The sequence below is a fragment of the Protopterus annectens genome, chromosome 11.part0, assembly GCF_019279795.1.
Source record: "Protopterus annectens isolate FY-2018-M chromosome 11.part0, PAN1.0, whole genome shotgun sequence".
NCBI classification, from domain to species: Eukaryota; Metazoa; Chordata; order Ceratodontiformes; family Protopteridae; genus Protopterus; species Protopterus annectens.
This window is the reverse complement of record NC_056745.1, coordinates 236,725,561-236,745,200: the sequence shown is the minus strand read 5'-3', so window position 1 is coordinate 236,745,200 and position 19,640 is coordinate 236,725,561. Positions and strand designations below refer to the sequence as shown.

Below are 19,640 nucleotides of genomic sequence, written 5' to 3'. Positions count from 1 at the left end.
ACACTGGACACCACTTTGGGCATGAAGGATGGGTTAGTCCTGAGGGGCACCTTGTCAGCATGGAAGATAATGAAGGGCTCTACAGCCATGAGTGCTTGTAGCTCGGACACCCTTCTGGCTGAAGTGATGGCCAGAAACAAGGCCGTCTTCCAGGAGAGAAACTTTAACTCTGCTGAAGATGCTGGTTCTAAGGGGGCAGGGTAAGCTTTTCCAACACCAAGTTTAGGTCCCAAGTTTAGGTAGGTGATCTTCTGGGTGGCCTCAAGTTGCTAGCCCCTCTTAGGAACTGTTTGATCAGAGGGTGTGAGAAAAGTGGGTGTTCAGTTTTGAAATGAGCAGAGATAGCAGAGGCATGAATTTTAATAGAGGAAAAGGAGAGACCACTGTGTAGCAGGTCAGCTAAGTAATCCAGTATAAGAGGTACAGAAGGCTGTGCCATATCGGCTGCCTTAGCCTGAATCCAGGTGCAGAACCTTTTCCATTTGTCAGCATAAGACTTTCTAGTGATAGGGTGTCTACCATCACGTATAACATCTCAAACCTGTTTACTGAGATTGGCAGATTGATCAGTGGTCAGGGAATAAGCCAGGCTGCCAAACTGAGGGTCTGTAATTGGGGATGCATGAATTCTCCTTCCCTCTGGGTCAGGAGGGTTGGGTCTGAGGGAGATGCCATGGTGGCAGTCGGGACAGGCTGTGCAGCAGTGGGTACAGTGCTGGTGAGGTCAGTCTGGAGCAATCAGAATTGTCCTCGGTTTTCCTCCCTTATTTTGAGCAATACCCTGGTAATGAGAGGTAGTGGGGTAAATGCACAGACCAAGAGGCTGACCTGGGGAAGGATAGGGCATCCACTTTCCAGGCCCTGCAGTGAGGCTTCCTGGTGCAGAACTTGCTGAGCTGATTGTTGGAGTGGGAAGCAAAGAGGTCGACCTTCGGGGTGCCCCACTTCTGATTTATTAGGGTGAAGGTTCTTCGGTCTAGCTGCCAGTCATGTGGGTCCAGAAGATTTCCACTTAAGTTGTCTGCCAGGAAATTTAGAGAGCCTAGCAGGAACTGTGCTAACAGGTGCAGTTGCATGGCTGAGGGTGTGTGCCAAAGGGTCATGGCCAGTCTGCATAGAGGGTAGGAATGAGCCCCTCCCTGCTTGTTGATATACCACATCAAAGTGGTGTTGTCTGTTAGGATCAGGAGAGACCCTGGGGAGAGAAGAGGCTTGAAAGCTGTCAATGCATGCTGGACAGCTAACATCTCTTTTTGGTTGATGTGCAGATGAATTTGCTGTGGGCTCCATTGGCCCTGTATGCACCTACCATCCAGGTGTGCACACCAGGCATAGTCTGATGCATCTGTGGTGAGGGTCTGGGCAGCAGGGGATGGTGAGAAAGGTATTCTCTTGTTATGGGGGCATGCTGCTGCCCACCAAAGAAAATCTTTCCTTAGGCAATGTATCATTGGTATAAGAGTTTCCAGGTCCTGAGAGTGTTGACACAAAAAGCTTTTTAGGTACCACTGAAGTTTCCTCATATGCAGTCTGGCATATGGAATGAGTAGAATGCAAGATGCCATGAACCCCGCAGCTTGCAGGATATTCCTTGCAGATAACTGGGGTCTGGTGGCTAGTTGAGAGAAGTAGGCTGTCAGGTAAGTTTTCTTTTCTGATGTAAGGAATGCCATCTGGGATGCTGTGTCCAGGATTGCTCCCAGGAATATAATCCTTTGGGTGGGTACTAGTTTGGATTTCTTTTCGTTGATAGTGTACCCTAGGGAGGTCAGTAGGGATTTTGCAAAGGCCAGGTGCTTGAGTAGCTTTTCCTGACTGTCTGCCTGAATTAAGCAGTCATCCAAGTATGGGTAAATTTGTAAATTTCTTTGTCTGCAAAAGGCAATGGCTGGAGCAAGACACTTTGTGAAAACTCTGGGAACAGTAGATAAGCCAAAGGGAAGCACAGAGAACTGAAAGTGCAGATATCCTGCCCTGAAACATAAGATATTTCCTGCATGATTCCCTGACAGGAATGTGGAGGTAGGCCTCTTTTAGGTCTAGGGTGGCTAGCCAAGCATTCTTGGAGAGCATAGGAAGTAGTTGTTGGAGGGTGAGAATTTTGGTATCATCAGGAAGGTGCTTAGAATGGATAGATCGAGAATGGGGCACCAGGTGCCTTCTTTTCTGGGTACCAGAAAACATTTGGAGTAGAAAACTTTGCCCATCTGTTCTGCAGGAACATGCTCTATTGCCTTCATGGAGAACAGGGAAAGGACTTGCTTTTTCGCTTCTGCCCACTGGTTTGGAGGAAGATCTTGGAACCCTTTTTGGGTTGGTAGAGTGTGGAAAGAAAATGTGTATCCCTGGGACACTATGTTGAGGACCCAGCGGTCGTTGGTAATGGTGGCCCAGGTGCTTCCATGGAAGGAGCGTTTTCCTCCTAGGGGCAAGTGCAGGTGGGCAGAGGGAGGGGGTGGTGGAGGAGAGTCATTGTGAGTTCTTACCATGAGTGGGTGGCTTTGCACTCCCTGGTTTTGATGTGGAATAACTCCATTGCTTTGATCTCTGCATTCCCTGTGGCTGCTGTCTGGGGGGGGGGGGGGGTTCTGCTTCCCCCGGGATCTGGGCTGAACTGACCTGGAGGGGCAGGAAAGGACCACTGTTTGGAGGGGTAATGCCTACTGAAACTGGGTGGTTGGACCTGTAGGAAATCCTTAACTGTCTCGAACCCAGGATCCTGCACACCATAGCCACAGCGATTTATCACTACACCATATCAGCTGTTGCATAAATTTAGCTTTTTCTTTCATCTTTTTTTAAGACCTCCTCTGTCTTGGTGCCAAATAAGTTGTCTATGTGCAAGGGTGCATCCAATAATTTAGATTTGACATGATCTGGCAAGGGTTGTTCCTTAAGCCAAGCATGCCTTCTAAGGACAGAACCAGTGACTGCTGCTCTGCAAGAAGCCTCTAGGGCATCAAAACCACAGTGTAAGGTGTGCTTAGTTACTTGACTTGCAGAATGCATTAACTCTTGCAACTTTATTTTCTGCACAAGCAGGAAAGGATGATATTTTTTGTTTAAGGAGTTCCAATGGTATGTTGCTGAAATCTTAGCATATGGAAATGATAACTTAGTGCTCTGATAGCAACAGTAGCAGAGGTGCATACTTTTTTACCCCATCTGTCTAGTGCTCAGGAATCCCTATCTGAGGGGGTGGGATTCTTAGCTGAAGTTGATTTAATTCCTTTAGGCCCTTGGGAGATAATCTCAGGGTAAGCAGTAGGATTTTTGAAAAGACATTAGTGTGAGTCAGGGACTCTGTAATACCTGTCAGGTTTTCTGAGAGCAGGAGGGAGGGTGTCAGAAGTCAAACTAGATTCCATGAAAACATCATCCACAACATCCAGGACAGGGGGAATGGCCGGGGGTCTGTGCAGTAGAAGGTCTAAGAATTCTCTGAGTCTCTTTTTAGACCGAGGGTAGTCCTGACATTCCCATTGGAAATGCTCCTTTAAAGTATGAAGGGTTTCCCCAAAGGAAAAGTCCTCGGGTGGAGAGGCTGAAGGAATGGATTCCTCTGCATCAGAATCCTCATAAGCAGAGAGGGGTTGCATGTCTTCATATTCAGATACATCAGAGTCATCAGACTCCTGTAAAGATAAAACTACTGGGGACTGATCTCTTTTTCTTTTGGCAGGGGTAGCTTGGCTTCCCCTGATCAGCATTATAAGGTCTTCTGCCATTTTAAGCATTTGAGACTGAGGCAAGGAAGCAGGTGTCTGAGATTTGGTCGTTAGTTTCTTGGGCATGGTTTGTACCCTGGGCCTTAGAAACTCGGTAGTTTTTGAAAGAACGGTAGACGTGAAAGAAGTCATCAGTTGGTGTCAAGTATCGGTAGTGCGAAGTACTTCCTCGGAAGCTGGTGCCTGCTCAGCGGCTCCAGACTCACCCAAGGTAGAGACAACCACAGGATTCTTAGTCGAAGAAGAGTTCTGCAACATACCGGACTCTGAAAGGTTCTCGGTAGTGGCCTATGAATCCACAGAAGTGGGTATCGGGGGCTGCGAAAGCACCTCACTGAGGACTGGAGAACTGATGACTAGCTTAACAGAAGCATCCTTGGTAGGTTTGGACCTGTATGGTCTGTCTCTGTCTTGTCTTTATCCTTACGTTTTTTTGGAAGATCTGCTGTCAGATGGCTTACCAAAGCCATATCGGAATTAGAGGACTGTGAGCGAAAATATCTAGCTACAATACAGGCTCGACGACATATAGTTCTGGCATTGAACAAAGTACAAAAGCGACTGTGAGGGATGTTGTGGTCTGGGCCTAAGCAAATGATGCTGTAATAATGAAAGTCTCAGTGTGGTATTTGCTTTCCATAGGCGAGACAATTGTTAACTTTTTCTGACATTGGTTAGAGCAAGAAAAAAGGATCCCCAACGGGGTACTTAGCTTTAGAAGACTTCAGCTTCAATTCAGAAGACGAAATTCAGGTAACGGCCGACCGGCACTCGTGTGAACTGCTTCTGCTTTGGGTTCCTCGGCAAGAAAGACTGATGTAATGGCATTGGCCACCTTACTTTATACTACTGACGACTTGACGTCAGTCCTGAAGCGACAGCAGCCGACACAGAAATGCTAAGCCTCTGGTATTCAGGCCAGCCGAGGGCTAACCTGGCAGGGATAACCCAAATGTGTTGACTGCAACAGTGAAACACGAAGAACATCATGGTTTACCCTGGTGTACGTCTTCTTCCTCAAGAAAATTCTCCTCTAGGCATTCAATGATGTGATCACGCTCAGTTAAGGTGGAATCTGTGCTTCTTTCATAAAAAGCACGATCTCTGTTGATTTTTTTCTCTTTTCTTTTTTTAAGGGACTTATTTAATTTGTCAGTTTTAACTTTAATATCTTGCAAACAGGCAGTTGAAAAATAGGATGTATGAGCATTATTATGTCATTAAAAATAACAACATGGATAAAGTCTTGGTTAGGCACATGTCTTTGCAGGAAGGGCACACCAAGTCTTATTTTGCAGTTATAGACCACATTCCAGTGAGTTACAATGGAGACAGAGAGGTTGAGTTAAACTACAGAGAATTCTGGTGGCAAGTCTTGTTCAATGCTTATAACACCCCTGGTTAAATGCAGCAGTTAATTATAAAGTTATTTTACAGAGAAAAAGTGTATGTGACAGGTGCAAATGAAAAAGTATGCACTGTCTTCTCTTTTATTATATGTATTGAAAAATATGCATAATATATACATATTTTTAACACACTGTAGCCTTTTTCTGGTGTTTTAACCTATGTAAATGCACCTTTTAACTAATGTGAAAGCATTGCATGAAAGCGGGGAGTGTTCCTTTAACTGGAAGTTTGCACATTGTATTGTCTTTCATGAAGTGCATTTGTTGACTGGCCACTATTTAATTAGAAAGGGTTTAATACGGGTTTAGATTACAAGTTTTCTTTAGTTCTGATGAAGACCTTTGTGAATCTGAGCAACACTGTGGATTCTTAGCATTTTTTGTGGATATCTGTGAAGATTAAAGTCCTTTTGTACAGAGCTCCTTGTGGTACCTCATTTTTTTGGTGATTTATGCGATTTTTTTACTTGGTTTCACCTACAGGCTGGTGTATAATTTGTCCCACAAACATTACATTTCTATTGGTCAATTTTGATGAATTAATGGCTCTTATCTAATTAAATAACTCATTTAATAGCAATCAAATGCATGTGCACTCTTAGCAGTAATCAGAAAAGCAGGTTGCTTATGCCACAAGAAGGTGCTTTGGTTGTTTACTCCTCAACTGATTCAGAAAGGTCGCGAAAACCAACAGCATAATCTCCACGATCCTTCTGCTTCTGAGCAGGTTTCAGACTACCACACAGCAATTTCAATGGCAGTTATGATAACCTTTTATTTTACTTGAAAGGAAAAAGACAGGTCATAAATGCAGCATTTCAATGTTTATTTATTTCCAGTTTGATGACTGGGGAGGTCCACTGGGCTCAGGGAGCTCGTTTTCAGTGGAGGCTCGGGGAGAAAATCTCCACATCACATAGTTTAGTTACAAAAAATGTTTGCATTACATATTTTAGTTACAGATACGATTGTAATAAAGAAGACACACTTACAATTTCATTTCATGCAAGAGAAACAGGCATAAAATCTTTGGTTACATAGTACAATTTTGTTATTTACAATATGTACATTTATGTTAGGTTAGCTTGAAGTCAGAGTTAGTCAGGAGTGTAAGGGGTGGAATGATTATTAGGTAAGGGGGAGGGAGTGCAGTTGCATTTCTTGTTAGAGGAAAGCTAGGAATGTAGCGGAGTTTCAAAGTTTTCACAAGTTCTTAGACAAGAAGGAAGAGAATGCCATTTTTTAAGTTAAGGAAAAGTAAAGAAGAAGCTGACCAGGAGGACGACTGGGTTTGCAGACCGTGATTAGGTTTTGGTGAGTAGATCTTAGAGTTCTCTGAGGGGTGTAAGATTGAAGGATGTTGGTTAGTGCAGGGGATTTAGTAGGGTGAAATATTAGTCTGTGGGCTGCGGTGATTTGGAGATAATCTAGATGGTTGGAGAGTTCAAGTCACTTTAACAAATGAAGGGGAGTACAATGATGGGAGGAGAATGTGGCTTTGGTTGCAGATTTGGAAATCTTATTGTAACAGACTTCCAACATGGAGAAGAGAGAGGCAGATAAGTTTGTTAGTAGAGGAGCGCCATACATTAGTGAGGGGAGTAGATAGGTAGTGGCTAGAGTTTGTCCGGTAGAAGGAGGGAGGAAGTGGATGAGGTGCCTATCCTGACTAGTCTGCTTTGCCTTTGTGTTCCACTGCTGGTTATAATATTTAACATTTTTATTGTAACCCAGGCTGAACCAGCAACTGCGATAAGTGCTCCACGCCGGTAACCTAAATGTAAACAAAAGAAAATAAATAAAAAAAAAACATAGGTTTATTTTGAGGACAGCTGTCACACTTCAATGAGTCTGAAGAAAAGTCAACAGGATCTGGACAGTTGAAAGCTATGGCAGACACAGTTACGGGAATAACACTGAGTGAGATTACTCCATGGTACTTATGAGACGATACATATTTTCTAAATTCTACATATATATTTGATCCCTTAATTACTGAAAATCAGTCCAAATTCATACATCAGTTTAAAGTTATAAAGCTTTTTGGCAGTTGTTTGAGAGGGTTAAGACTGGGAGCTGTAGCTCCTAAGGTATATGGTTTGATTCTCTCAGCCCTCCTTTTTCTACTGTGTCTCTCTTAAGGCATCTATATTAGATGACTGAACTTTTAAAAGTTTGAACATCATATGGTCGACACCATATGATCGAACCTCTAAAAGTTTGAAAAATCTAATAATAAAAAAAAAAATGACACAAAAAACCTACCTGGCCATTGTAAGCAGGGGGGGCAAGCCCCCCTGCACCCCCCACTTGGGGGGGCTGTGCCCACCACACCCCCGCTCTTTAAATATGCCAACTCTGACATCGCTGTACAATGCAGGAAAGGGAAATCTTTCCATTCCACACTGTATGGAGATCTCCATTGAAACATTCGAACTTTTAAAAATTCAATCATATGGTGTCGACCATATGACGTTCGAACATTTAAAAGTTCGATAACATGATATAGACCCGACTTTAAGTAAGTCACTTAACCAAGCCTTGCTCCTGTGTCACCACTGAAAAGGGACTGCGTGTGCTTACCTGGTGAAGAAATGGGTGGTGGTATTATCATTATTATTATTATCATTATGATTATTATTATCATTATTATTATTATTATTATCATTATTATTATTATCATTATTATTATTATCATTATCATCATTATTATTATTATTATTATTATTACCATCCCTGTATCCAAGGAGAAGGGCAGAATATCTATATCCACTCTATTTATATACACGCACATGTATGCAAGTATGTCTTTATATTTATATTTATATATAATACTACTTTCCTCTTGAGAATACAGTAGTTGAAGCTACATTGATTATTATTTAGGTTACTGTCTCTACAGATGTTCAATAACAACCAATATAAGAATCTGTACTACTTGGGCAGCCTTAATTATAAATATAAATATAAATATTATTGCTACAGAAATACATAGCTAAGAAATACTGGTCCTAATAAAGAAAGAAAAAACAGTGGCACTGGACTTTAGTAAATGTGTTTAACCACTTGCTAAAAGTCAAAACAGCAGGAAATGGTGTCCTGACTGCTGCACTGTGTGATTTAAACTTGGGCACACTGTCTCTCTCAGTTATTGCACTGGGTGCAAAGCACTCTGGAACAATACTGCATAAAACAGGGATTGATAACATTTCTTCAGTATAAAGTATGCACACTGTCACAGGTGGGCACAATAACTACATATTCATTACACCTGATTGCCCCAAACTGAATTTGACATACTTACAAAAAGTGTTCTTTACTGTTCTTTTCTCCAGCGATGCGTCAGAGAGAATAATAAGTACAGGGGGTCTCCCCTCAGTAGGATATGCATGAGGCAGTGAATCCCTTCCCCACAGAACTTTTTTTTTTTCTAAGAAACTTAGAGTTCACCGAGGCCCGTTTCTGCTGGTCAGCTACAGCGAAAGAACAATTAAAGAACCTGCCTTTGAGTAGTGGCCCTGTAATTTCTTTGTAGTCCCTGAATTGTGCGTTTATGTCTGAAACTGGAGCAGGAATTAATGTCACTGGTCACTTTGTATTTATTTAACATTTGTTTACTGGGAAAGTCCGACTTGCAATGAAGCCAATTTTCAGCGGAAGTCCAGGGAGAAACACTCCAGATGCATGTCTTTGCAACATGGGAGGAAACCGGAGCACCCAGAGGAAACCCACAGAAATGCAGGGAGGACATGCAGAGTCAGCACAAAACGCACCCTAGCCAAGAATTGAACCGGAGAACCTCTTGCTATGAGGTGACAACACAACTGCTGCACCACTGCGCCAACAGTAATTTTTCTAACACTATACTTAGTGTTGGTAAGTTCACATTTTTAGGATGATTTATTAGGCAAAGAAACAGAAAAATAACAGAGGTTCATAGATAAGCATTGGGCTAGCTGACCTTGTGGACCATTTTAAGTATAGACAATTTCCCTTTTAGTGCTTGAATTAACCTATCCCCCATTTGGTGATACAGTCGCCTTTCCCATCCACTGGTAAATAATTACTTATCACTCTTAGTGAGAATAACAGTGTGATCATACTACAGACAACTTGAAGGGACCCGTGAATGTGAAAGCATTTAGAAGCTGCCGCTGTCCATTAGTAGTGCAGGGTTAGTCCTGGGGTAACTTTTCTGTTACCTACCAATGGAGTCAACCTGCACTTGAATACAGAAAGGGATGAATTTTGTTTAACATGGATGGAGAGCATGTTTCAGAGAAGTGGTGTGTTCTGCAAGATATACCTGTCCCTCCAAACCATTTTGCTTATGTGGCAGAAAAAGTTTAGTTCCCCAGACTGAGTATTTGTGATGCCATCTGACTTAATGATGTGCAGTAGGTCCATCAGTATTGGGTCAGAGGATGCCTTGTATGTCAAATGCAAGTCATCTCTTAGCAGTCTTATAGAGTATAGTAACAAGGATTTGAGTCAGTCCATGTAGGACATATTGTGAAGGCCTTTAAGTAAGGTATCTGTGTGGGCATTCCAGTTACTGCATATGTCTGGACAGATACATGCCAAAGGAAGAGTTATACTGAATGACTGACCTAATGATGGCTGAGTAAAGGGGCACTATGACATCCTTAGATTGAGACTCCACACTGTATGTATATATGTGTGTGTATATATATATATATATATATATATATATATATATATATATATATACATATATATATATATATATATATATATATGTGTGTGTGTGTTTGTGTGTGTGTGTGTGTGTGTGTGTGTGTGTGTATGTATGTTTGTATATAGATATATATATATATATATATATATGGAGGGAGAGAGAGAGAGAGAGAGAGAGATACACACATTTTATATATGTTGTTGTTCTTATTCTTCTTTCGGCTTTTCCCGGTTAGGGGTCACCACATCGGAACTCCAGTCCGCTAATAATTGGCAGTAGATTTTTACGGTGCCGAGGTGCCAGCCCAACACCCAACCTTCAACGAAGGCACACCCATTCATGCATGTCTTTCGAACACCACTCGACTGCGGGGAGGCTATGCAGATTCCACACAGAAGGAGCTCCAGCCGAGAATCGAACGGGAGAACCTCTTGCTGTGAGGCGACAACCCTACCTTATATATATATATATATATATATATATATATATATATATATATGTGTGTGTGTGTCTCTACCTCAGAAGATCGACAGACCATTTGATTGAAAACCAGTATTCAAGGCACATAACAGGGATTTGCCCCCCTCCCCAATATTGTGCGACCCTGGAGTTGGTATATATAGTTAGGGGGTGTGAGGGGCACAGCCCCCCCCACATTGTGGGGGTGTGGGGGGCAAAGCCCTCCACCTATTACCACTTAAAAACATGAAAATACAACAAAAACTACACATTTTAAATGAAAATAGGTGGGGGGGGCTTAGGACCCCACACCCCCCAATGTGGGGGGCTGTGCCCCCCACAGCCCCCCAACTATATATACCAACTCCAGGGTCGCACAACATTGGAGAGGGGGGCAAATCCCTGCTATGTGCCTTGAATACTGGTTTTCGACCATATGAGCTGTCGACCAAATGAATTTCGATCAAATGGTCTGTCAATCTTCTGAGGTAGATCCATATCTATATAGATATATATATATATATATATATATATATATATATATATATATATATATATATATATAGCCCCAGCATCAGCAGTTACCACATTTGTTTACAAACCCTACTAATGCACACTGGTATTTGCATAACTACAAGAGCAAAAGGTTTCTGAATGAGATTTATTTCATCTATTGATCAGAGTGACCTGATACCCACATAATGACAACAGTTGCTTGTTATACCAATCACTGTTATGACAGACATTCGTTTCCTATTAAGATTAATAAATTGCACAGTTCTTTTAAATATGATATTACAGTTACTGATGTGTGTTATTTTAATGGATTTATGTAAGGGTGCAGCTAACATGACATCAGTCTGTATATGCCAGAAGTGTGGTAGGGCAGAAAGTAGAATGCAAAGTGTTTTACATGCCTATTACCTACTACTTCCTTTTTGTTAATGGGACTTTACATGCTGTTTCTGTGTGAATGTATATTTTCAGAGTTAATGTTAAATCGGGGAACATTTTCAGAATTATTTGAATGTTGGTATGCCACATTTCCATTGGAGTGGATGGAGTTAACTTATTATACATGCAAATTTTATGTTGATTAGTGTCCAGATTTTTGGCCAGTTGTATCTATTTTTCATGGGCCTTTGTCCAGATTTTTGCTGTATTCAAGTTGAAAGGTATGACACACACATATATGACATATATGTATGTATGTATGAATGTATGCATGCGGGTCTACCGGAGATGGTCGACAGGCCATATGATCGACACTCATTTGGTCGACAAGCAGATTTGCCCCCCTCCCCAATGTTGTGCGACCCTGGAGTTGATATATATAGTTAGGGGGGTGTGGAGGGGGGCGAATGCTTGTCGACCAAATGAACTGTCGACAAAATGAGTGTCGACCATATGGCCTGTCGACCATGTGAAGTAGACCCATGCATGCATGTATATATATATATGTGTATATATGTGTGTATATATGTGTGTAGATATATGTGTGTGTGTGTGTGTGTGTGTGTGTGTGCATATTCCATGGTGGTGCAGTGGTAGCGTTGTTGAGAGGTTCTCCCGTTCGATTTTCGGCTTGGGTTGGGAGTGCCTTCTATGTGGAGTCTGCATGCCCTCCCCGCGGTTGAGTGGGCGTTCGAAAGGCATGCATTGAATGGGCGTGCCTTTGTTGAAGGTTGGGTGTCGGGCTGGCAACTCAACACCATAAAAACCAACTGTCAATCATTAGCGGACCGGAGTTCCGCTGTGGCAACCCCTAACTGGGAAAAGCCAAAAGACACAAACAATATAAATATATATATATACACATACATACACGCACACACACATAGGTGGCCATGGTGGTGCAGCAGTTATAGCATTGTTGTCTCACAGCAAGAGGTTCGCCAGATCGTAGGTGGACTGGACACTCTAAATTGGCCATACATATGTGTGAGTAGTACGTATGAACAACCTTGGCAGGGCTAGCCACCTGGCAGTATAAATCTTGGCTCAAGATGATTGTCACTGTTGAAGGGACACCCCGACCTCATGTGCAAAATGGGAAAAAGGGGTTGAGGATGGATAGCTGGATATATACACACATCCATTACATATATATATATATATATATATATATATATATATATATATATATATATATACATATACACACACACACACACACACACATGTACATATACATACATACATGTACATACACAGATGCGCGTCCCCCCCCCCCCACACACACACACACACATACACATTTTATTTTATTTTGACGTTTAACTGTTTATGTCTGTCCAACCATGAGCCCATTTTCAGCGGAGGCCTGGGGAGAAATACTCCATTCAGAACACTTAACAAGGCAGCGTACAACAATAAAGGAAGAAAAGTTTCAAATACAAGCAAACACTCTAGTACAGAGGTAACTATAGAAACAAATAAAATCACAAATACAACACATAAATTAATAAATCAGCAGGCAGTGAAGTAAACAATACAAGAAATTAATATTGTCACATATGAATCTCCAAAATTTAGTGAAAGGTTGAATAGGTCAGGAAGCTTAGGAATAAAAAAGCATGAAATAAAGAGAATACATTCAGGTAGATGGGATACTGCGGTGGTGGTGCTGCAGTAGCGTTGTCGCCTCACAGTTAAACGTTGCCTGTTCGATTCTCAGTTAGAACGTCTTCTGTGTGGCGACATGCGTAAACGGGCGTTCCTTCGTTGAAGGTTGTGCGTTAGGCCCGGCAAGCCAGCATGTAAAACTCTACTGCCAATCATTAGCGGACCGGAGTTCCACTGTGGCAACCCCTAACCGGGAAAAAGCCGAAAGACACAAACAAACATTCAGGTAGATGGGATGAGAGCAGTACAAATTCATCACAGAAAAGACATCTGAATGCTAGTAAGAGATATGGTAAATGTACTGGGGGTACTACAGGATGGATGGCTGAGTGAAATAAAACGACCAACAATAAGAGTTAGGTGGGACTTTGGCAGGAGCAGATCAAACTGTTTAGTAGAGTTTCTTTTAAAGCTTTTTTGAAGTTGAGTACTGGATATAGTTCTGATGGACAGAGTGAGTTTGTTCAAAGCTAAGGTGACAGAAAAGCTAAGGTGACAGAGTAGCTGTACAGATGTTGGCCAATAGTTCTTTTGGGCTTGTAGATTTCCAAGAGGAACTGGTCAGAGTTCTGTATTGAGTGAGTAGGAGTAAATAAAGAGATGAGGGGTGAGATGGCAGGGCAGGAGGTGGGTTTGCTGAGGATGGACTGGATAAGAAGACGTTGAGGGAGTAAGAGCTGGTGGGGGAGTTCAAGCCAGCTTAGAAATTTGAGAGAAAGGCAGTGGTGGGAGTTGTATGGATGGTTTGTAACAAATCTAGCAACTTTGTTATAAGTGAGTTCTAGTTTAGACTTTAGAGGGGATAGGAGGTTAGTTAAGATCGGAGAGGCATAGATTAGACTGGGAAGAAGGTAGGCATAGGTGAGGGAGAGTCTGGAGTCCTTTGTGAGGAATTTTCTGTTTCGATAAATCAAGCATAGTTTTTGGCGAGTCTTTTTTATGCAACTATGGACGTGTAAATCAAATTTAAGTTGATTGTCAGTCATAGCACCCAGGAGCTTGCTATGTGTTTCCACATTAATAACAGTGTTGTTGAGCGATGTGATGCTAAATGAAGATTGATGATGAGAAACAGATTTTGGGAGGAACAAGAGAAGTTTGGTTTTCTTAGGGTTGAGTATGAGTTGATTGTCAGTTAACCAGGTTTCAACAGAGTTGAAAGAGTTTTGGGTTAAAGGGTGGAGGTGACAGAGATTGTCTGAAGTGGAAATGATAGTTGAATCGCCTGCATACTGTATGAGAGAGGAGTGAGAACAGGAAGTGTGCAGACACAGTTAGTGAAGATGTTAAATAGCAGTGGTCCACGAATGGATCCTTCAGGTACACCTGTAGCGATAGGGAGAGAGATGAGCCATCTGATGGACTGCTGTTTCTTAGAGTGGTAGCTAGAGAACCATTTATGAGTGGAGTACGAGAGACTAAGATCAGACAATTTGGCAATGAGTTTGGGGTGACAGACCATGTCAAAGGCTTTGGAGAGGGCTAAAAGTAGACATGAAACAAGTATGCCTATGGGCCTGTAGTTAGACAGGTCAGTGGAGTGTGCCCCTTGTGGATTGGTATAGTGTAGAACTGTTTCCAGGCAGTGAGGAATGGTAGATTTTTAAACAGTTCAGTTGATCAGGATGAAAACAGGGATGACTATTGAGCTAGCAGCAAGTTTTAGGAAGAGGGGTTGCAAACTGTCAGCTGAGGGGGAGCGCTGCCTTAGTTTATTAAGTAGAGATCTTACATAAGCAGTGGGAATAGGTTTAAGTGAAAAGGTGAGGTGTGTTTATGGCCAGATGGAGGGGGAGGTATAGAGAGGTTGGAGGTGTACCTATTCTGGGTGAGTTCATTGATTAATTCAATTAAATAGTTAAGAATAGTGGCCGTTTCAGTATGATAGTTGTTAGGACAAGGGTTAGGTATACTGGGGCTGTCAGTATGTAGAATATTATTAATGGTGTTCCAGACAATTTTTGGATTGTTGTGATTATTAGTTTGAGGCTTTAGGCAGTTTTTCTTATCACTATTTACATGTCTTTTGTTAAGGTTATGGAGATCTTTATAGGTTTGGAGGTGGGTAGGAGATTTAGTTCTTTGCCAGCTTTTCCAAGCATTGTCCCTCTGGTACATTAAAGAGCGAGTGGTTTGAAAAAGCCAAGGTGTAAAGAAAGATTTAACTCTGATATTTCTAAGTGGAGCAAGGGAGTTAAGAATATCTACAAAAATGTGATAGAATTTAAGTACAGTATCGTCAAGGGGTAATTGGAAAAGGAAGGACCACTTTATAGAGGTGAGTCTGTTGTTGACCACGTCAGAAGTTAGACAAATTGTGACAGTCTGAATTTGTGTGGTCTAATTTGTTGAAGGATGTATCTGTGAATGCAGTTGTGAAAGTGTTTACTTAGAGAATCAGGTAGCGCTTTAGGGGTGCGATATAGGTTTGGTTTGGATACTAAGATCTAGTCCAGGCTAGAGCTACAGTTGGTTGACTGGTTAAAATGGCTAGGGGTTGATTTAAGCTGTGTGATGCCATGAAGATTTATGTTGGAATTAGGGCAGTCAGTAGTCAGAGTTTACCAATTAATGCTGACATCACCCAAAAGTGTAGTTTCATAAGACATATACTTATTGATCCAGGAGAGAATCTGTTCAAGAATGGGGATGTTATTACTTGGGAGGATATATATATATATATATATATATATATATATATATATATATATAGCAGCAATTGTAAGTTTTTTGTAGTTGTTAAGTTTGCAGTTTACTATTATGAGTTCTGCAGGGTAGAAGTTAGGAAGTCAGATGGACAAACGGGACAACTTATGTTGGTCAGAATAAATTATAAGTACACCTCCTCTTTTTTTATGTACCCTGTCCAAGCGAAAGATACTGTATCCAGGAGAAGAATTTCACTGTCAGTGATATGGGGGTTTTAGCCAAGTTTTGGAGAGAGTTACTATGTCAGGAGAGTAATGGGTAATCCATGAATGGAATTCCGTAACTTTGTCAAGAATGTTGCGAATGTTTAATGAGTATAAGGTTAAGAATTTGGAGGCGGGATTGGGCTGAGGGGAAGGTGGAGGTGAGGAGAAGGTGTTGTGAGAGGAACAGGGTGGGGCCTGGGTTGGGATGAATACCTCTTGATAGGAATAAACGTTTGATAATGCGTATAAGAGTAGGAATATTAAAGATGTATGTGTGGTATTTAAGCTTAATTTTGAGAGGTTGTGTGAGGTTGAGAACTAATTTGATCTTCAATAAAAGTGGGTTAGAAGGGTCAAATAGAGAGGGTGTTATTAAGAAAGTGTGGGTAAGAGTTGGAGGAAAGTGTAAGGGAGGGAATTTAGTTTCACAGGAGGACAGGTTAGAGAGTAGAAGAAGAGGAGGAGTGGAGACAAAGATGAGAAGCATGCAAGGGTAGGTGTAAATGTATGAGTTGAGGAGTTTGGTTGAGGATAGGTGCAGAAGAATAGGTATACTGCAGGGAGAAAGTAGATGTGAATTTGGAGGAAGAGACTGCTGAGAGGATGGGATTTTTAGTTGTGAGAGCAGTGGTGAGGAGCAGTTTTAAGAAAAGGAGAAAAACAGTGTTTGTATTATAGAGTGAGGGGGTATAGTGCCATGGGAGATGTATGGTAAGCAAAGATTGTGGAAGTGTGTTTCAGTATGTAAAGGTGAGAAGTTAGAGGTGGTGTAGAGTAAGGAGGTAGGATGAGAGATTTGATTGGGTGGAGTAACAGGAAGAGGAGGAGGAGGAGTAGGAGGGGAGGGGCAAAAGGGGTTACAGTAGAAATTTAGAGTAAGTGGGTGTGGGTGGGAATTGGGGGTAAGGTAGGGAGCGGAGTGAGTCCAAGCAGAGTGAGGGCGAATGGAGTGGGCAGAACCAGACCACACTGAGAGCAAGTTCAAAACTGCTTAACAGAAAACTAACAGAAGATTAGCAGACAGCAGGTAAGCACCTGAACTTCCCAAAACTGTACTAATATGGGCTACTCAACCATGAAGAATAACTTGATTGACTCAGTCCAATCACAGGGATCAGAAAATAAAACATCTTGGATATAAAGTATGCTTAAGGAAAGCAGATTTGAAAAATTTTTGTGGATGGTGTCAAGACGCACTCTTAGCAGTCTACTTATCCTCTACGAAAAAGAAGAAAAAAGGGCTTGTATTTAGTGGGAGGTGAGGAGAAAACCTATCTACAGTGCCCCAGCTAGTTTCCACACCACTACCTATCAGAAGTGAATTTACACTGTGTTGACAGACTTGCAAAGTAGTTTAACAGCGGTATGCCCAAGGGAAAAGACCTACATTGCAGTCCAGAGTTCACTGACCCTTTGATTTTGTTTGGTTAATGTCCCATGCCAGCAGGTAAAAGGAATAGGCAGAATTAAGTTTCTGGACCTGAAGAGTGGGGGAAGGAACACCTGTGTTCTGAAATTACTGTTACATTACTGCAGAGAGAGTACTGGAAAAGAAATTTAAGGATAAACCAGTGAAAATTGGATGAACTACCACAAATAATATAAAGGAAATCAGCAGTATTTTACTATGTGCATAAAAAGACAAACACAGTTTCTAGTCATCCATGTAGAATCACACAATAGCTGTTCATTGCTGTAGAAATACACTGTACAGGGCTAATTTAGTAGCCAATATTTGCCTGTTTATCCTACCCAAACTCAGTCCACAGGAAAATTAATAAAGCAAATTGAAAAACAGAACCAGACCACACCGAGCGCAAGTCCAAAGCAGCTTAAAACAAAGTTTCTAGTTACCCATGTAAAATAACATAGCAACCATTCACTGCTGTAGAAATACACTGTACAGGGTTAATAAAACAGCCAATATTTTCCTGTTTATCCTGCCTCTCTCAATGTATGCTAGTTCACAATAAAGCAAACCATTACATTCATAAATAAGTTCACAGTAATATTTTGAACAAAAAATATCCCCAAAACTATAACAGTGTGCTGATATGTAAAACTAGGGATACTTGCACAGTAAATGGCTCACTTATTCTATGTATATGTACATGTGCGCATATATATATATATATATATATATATATATATATAGATGTATATACACACACATACACATATATATAATGACTGAAACAAGACACACACAAACACTATCACAAACACAAGGCACATCTCAATTTGTATTCATCAAGGGAGGCCGTGCTTACTTAATCTGGTGGACTTTTGTTGAAAAGGTCAGCAAAGCATTCGATGAAGGTAAAATGGTACATGCTATATGACGTTACCTGGCCAAAAGTTTTTTGACATAATCCCATCTCCCAAGCATAGTAGAGAAGCTAAATAAACTGAGATTAAACCTCTTACATCACCCTCTGGGTAGCCAAGTGGCTCACATATAGGATGTAGATCATCAAATCAGAGGAAGCTACCTCCACAGAGACCAGTGACCAGTGGAGTCCCTAGGGTTCAGCGCTAGGACTTCTCCTACTTACAATCTACTTCTATGAGGTAAAAGCCAATTCCAAAGTGCTCTGGCTCTCTAATTTTGCAGATGACTGTAAGTTATGACCAGTCACTGAAACCCCAAAGACTTAGCCAACCTGGAGGAAGGTTTGTCTCAAACAAGTAACTGGTGCCTGAATCAAGGACTGAAACTAAATGCCAAAAAAATGCATTACTGTATCCCTTGAGGAAGTCATCTGCCCAGGGAAATACCACACTATCTATATGCCCCTAAGACTTGACTGAGTTGTTCAGGATTTGGGAATGTGTGTGCACAGTGACCTAGTTTTCAACCAAAATTTACGGTCTGTTGTAAAAAAGTCCTTCTATAATGTACAGTTTAGAAACAAAGGGAGTGCATCTAGATCAAGAGATGTCATTGTCCTACTTTACTCAGCCGTCTTTAAGCCAATCGTTGATTATAATGCCTCCTTTGACATGTGTCTGTCCAGACACATGCAACAACTGAATGCCCATGGAGATACCTTACTAAAAGAATACAAAGCCCAAAAAGTAGATCCTACATGGACTGAGTCTTGTCACTGTCAGTATCCTATAGACTGCTAAAAGATGATCTGTGTCTGGCATACAAAACATTCTCCAACCCAGTACTGATGGAACTTTTGCACATCAGCAAGTCAAGTGGCACCAGAAATACTTGGTCTAAGGATCTAAACCTCTTCTGCAACTTCAATGGCTTGGAGGGACAGGTACATCTCACAGACGATATCACTGTCTGGAACAGACTCTCCATCCATGTAAAATAAAGCTCATCCCTAACCATATTCAAGTACAACTTAGTTCTATGGATGGGAAATAGAAAATTTATAAAAGCACATGAAATACAGGAGCCAAAAGGAGTCATCCACAGGAGTTACCTCAGGACTAACCCCTGTACTAATAATGGACAAAGGCAGCTCATAAATGCTTTACCCCATGCAGAGGGCCCCTTCAAATTACATATAGAATGGTCTCAGTAAGGCCAGTGTAACAATAAACAGAAAGGTTAATTCAAGCACCAAAAGAGAAATTGGTTAGGCTTAAAATGGACCTCAAGGGTGGCTCGCCTAGTACTTACCAATGAACCTATGAAACTAAATAAAACTGATTTTCACATGTGATGATTCTAAAACCCAAACACACAGACCCACACCAAACAAGAAATGGTAACACATGTAAGTAAAACACACAGGGAATGTTTAAATACGCATGCCCTAAACCAAAACAAATGCTTTTACAG

The 19,640-nt window shown here is 41.4% G+C and overlaps 1 protein-coding gene across 2 annotated transcripts in view; it reads right to left on the bottom strand.

The window, feature by feature from the left end:
• The window catches only part of ITPR2 (inositol 1,4,5-trisphosphate receptor type 2), a 2,416,542-nt gene that overhangs the window by 1,552,340 nt on the left and 844,562 nt on the right, over positions 1 to 19,640 (bottom strand). The gene's annotated exons all lie outside the window — the stretch shown is intronic.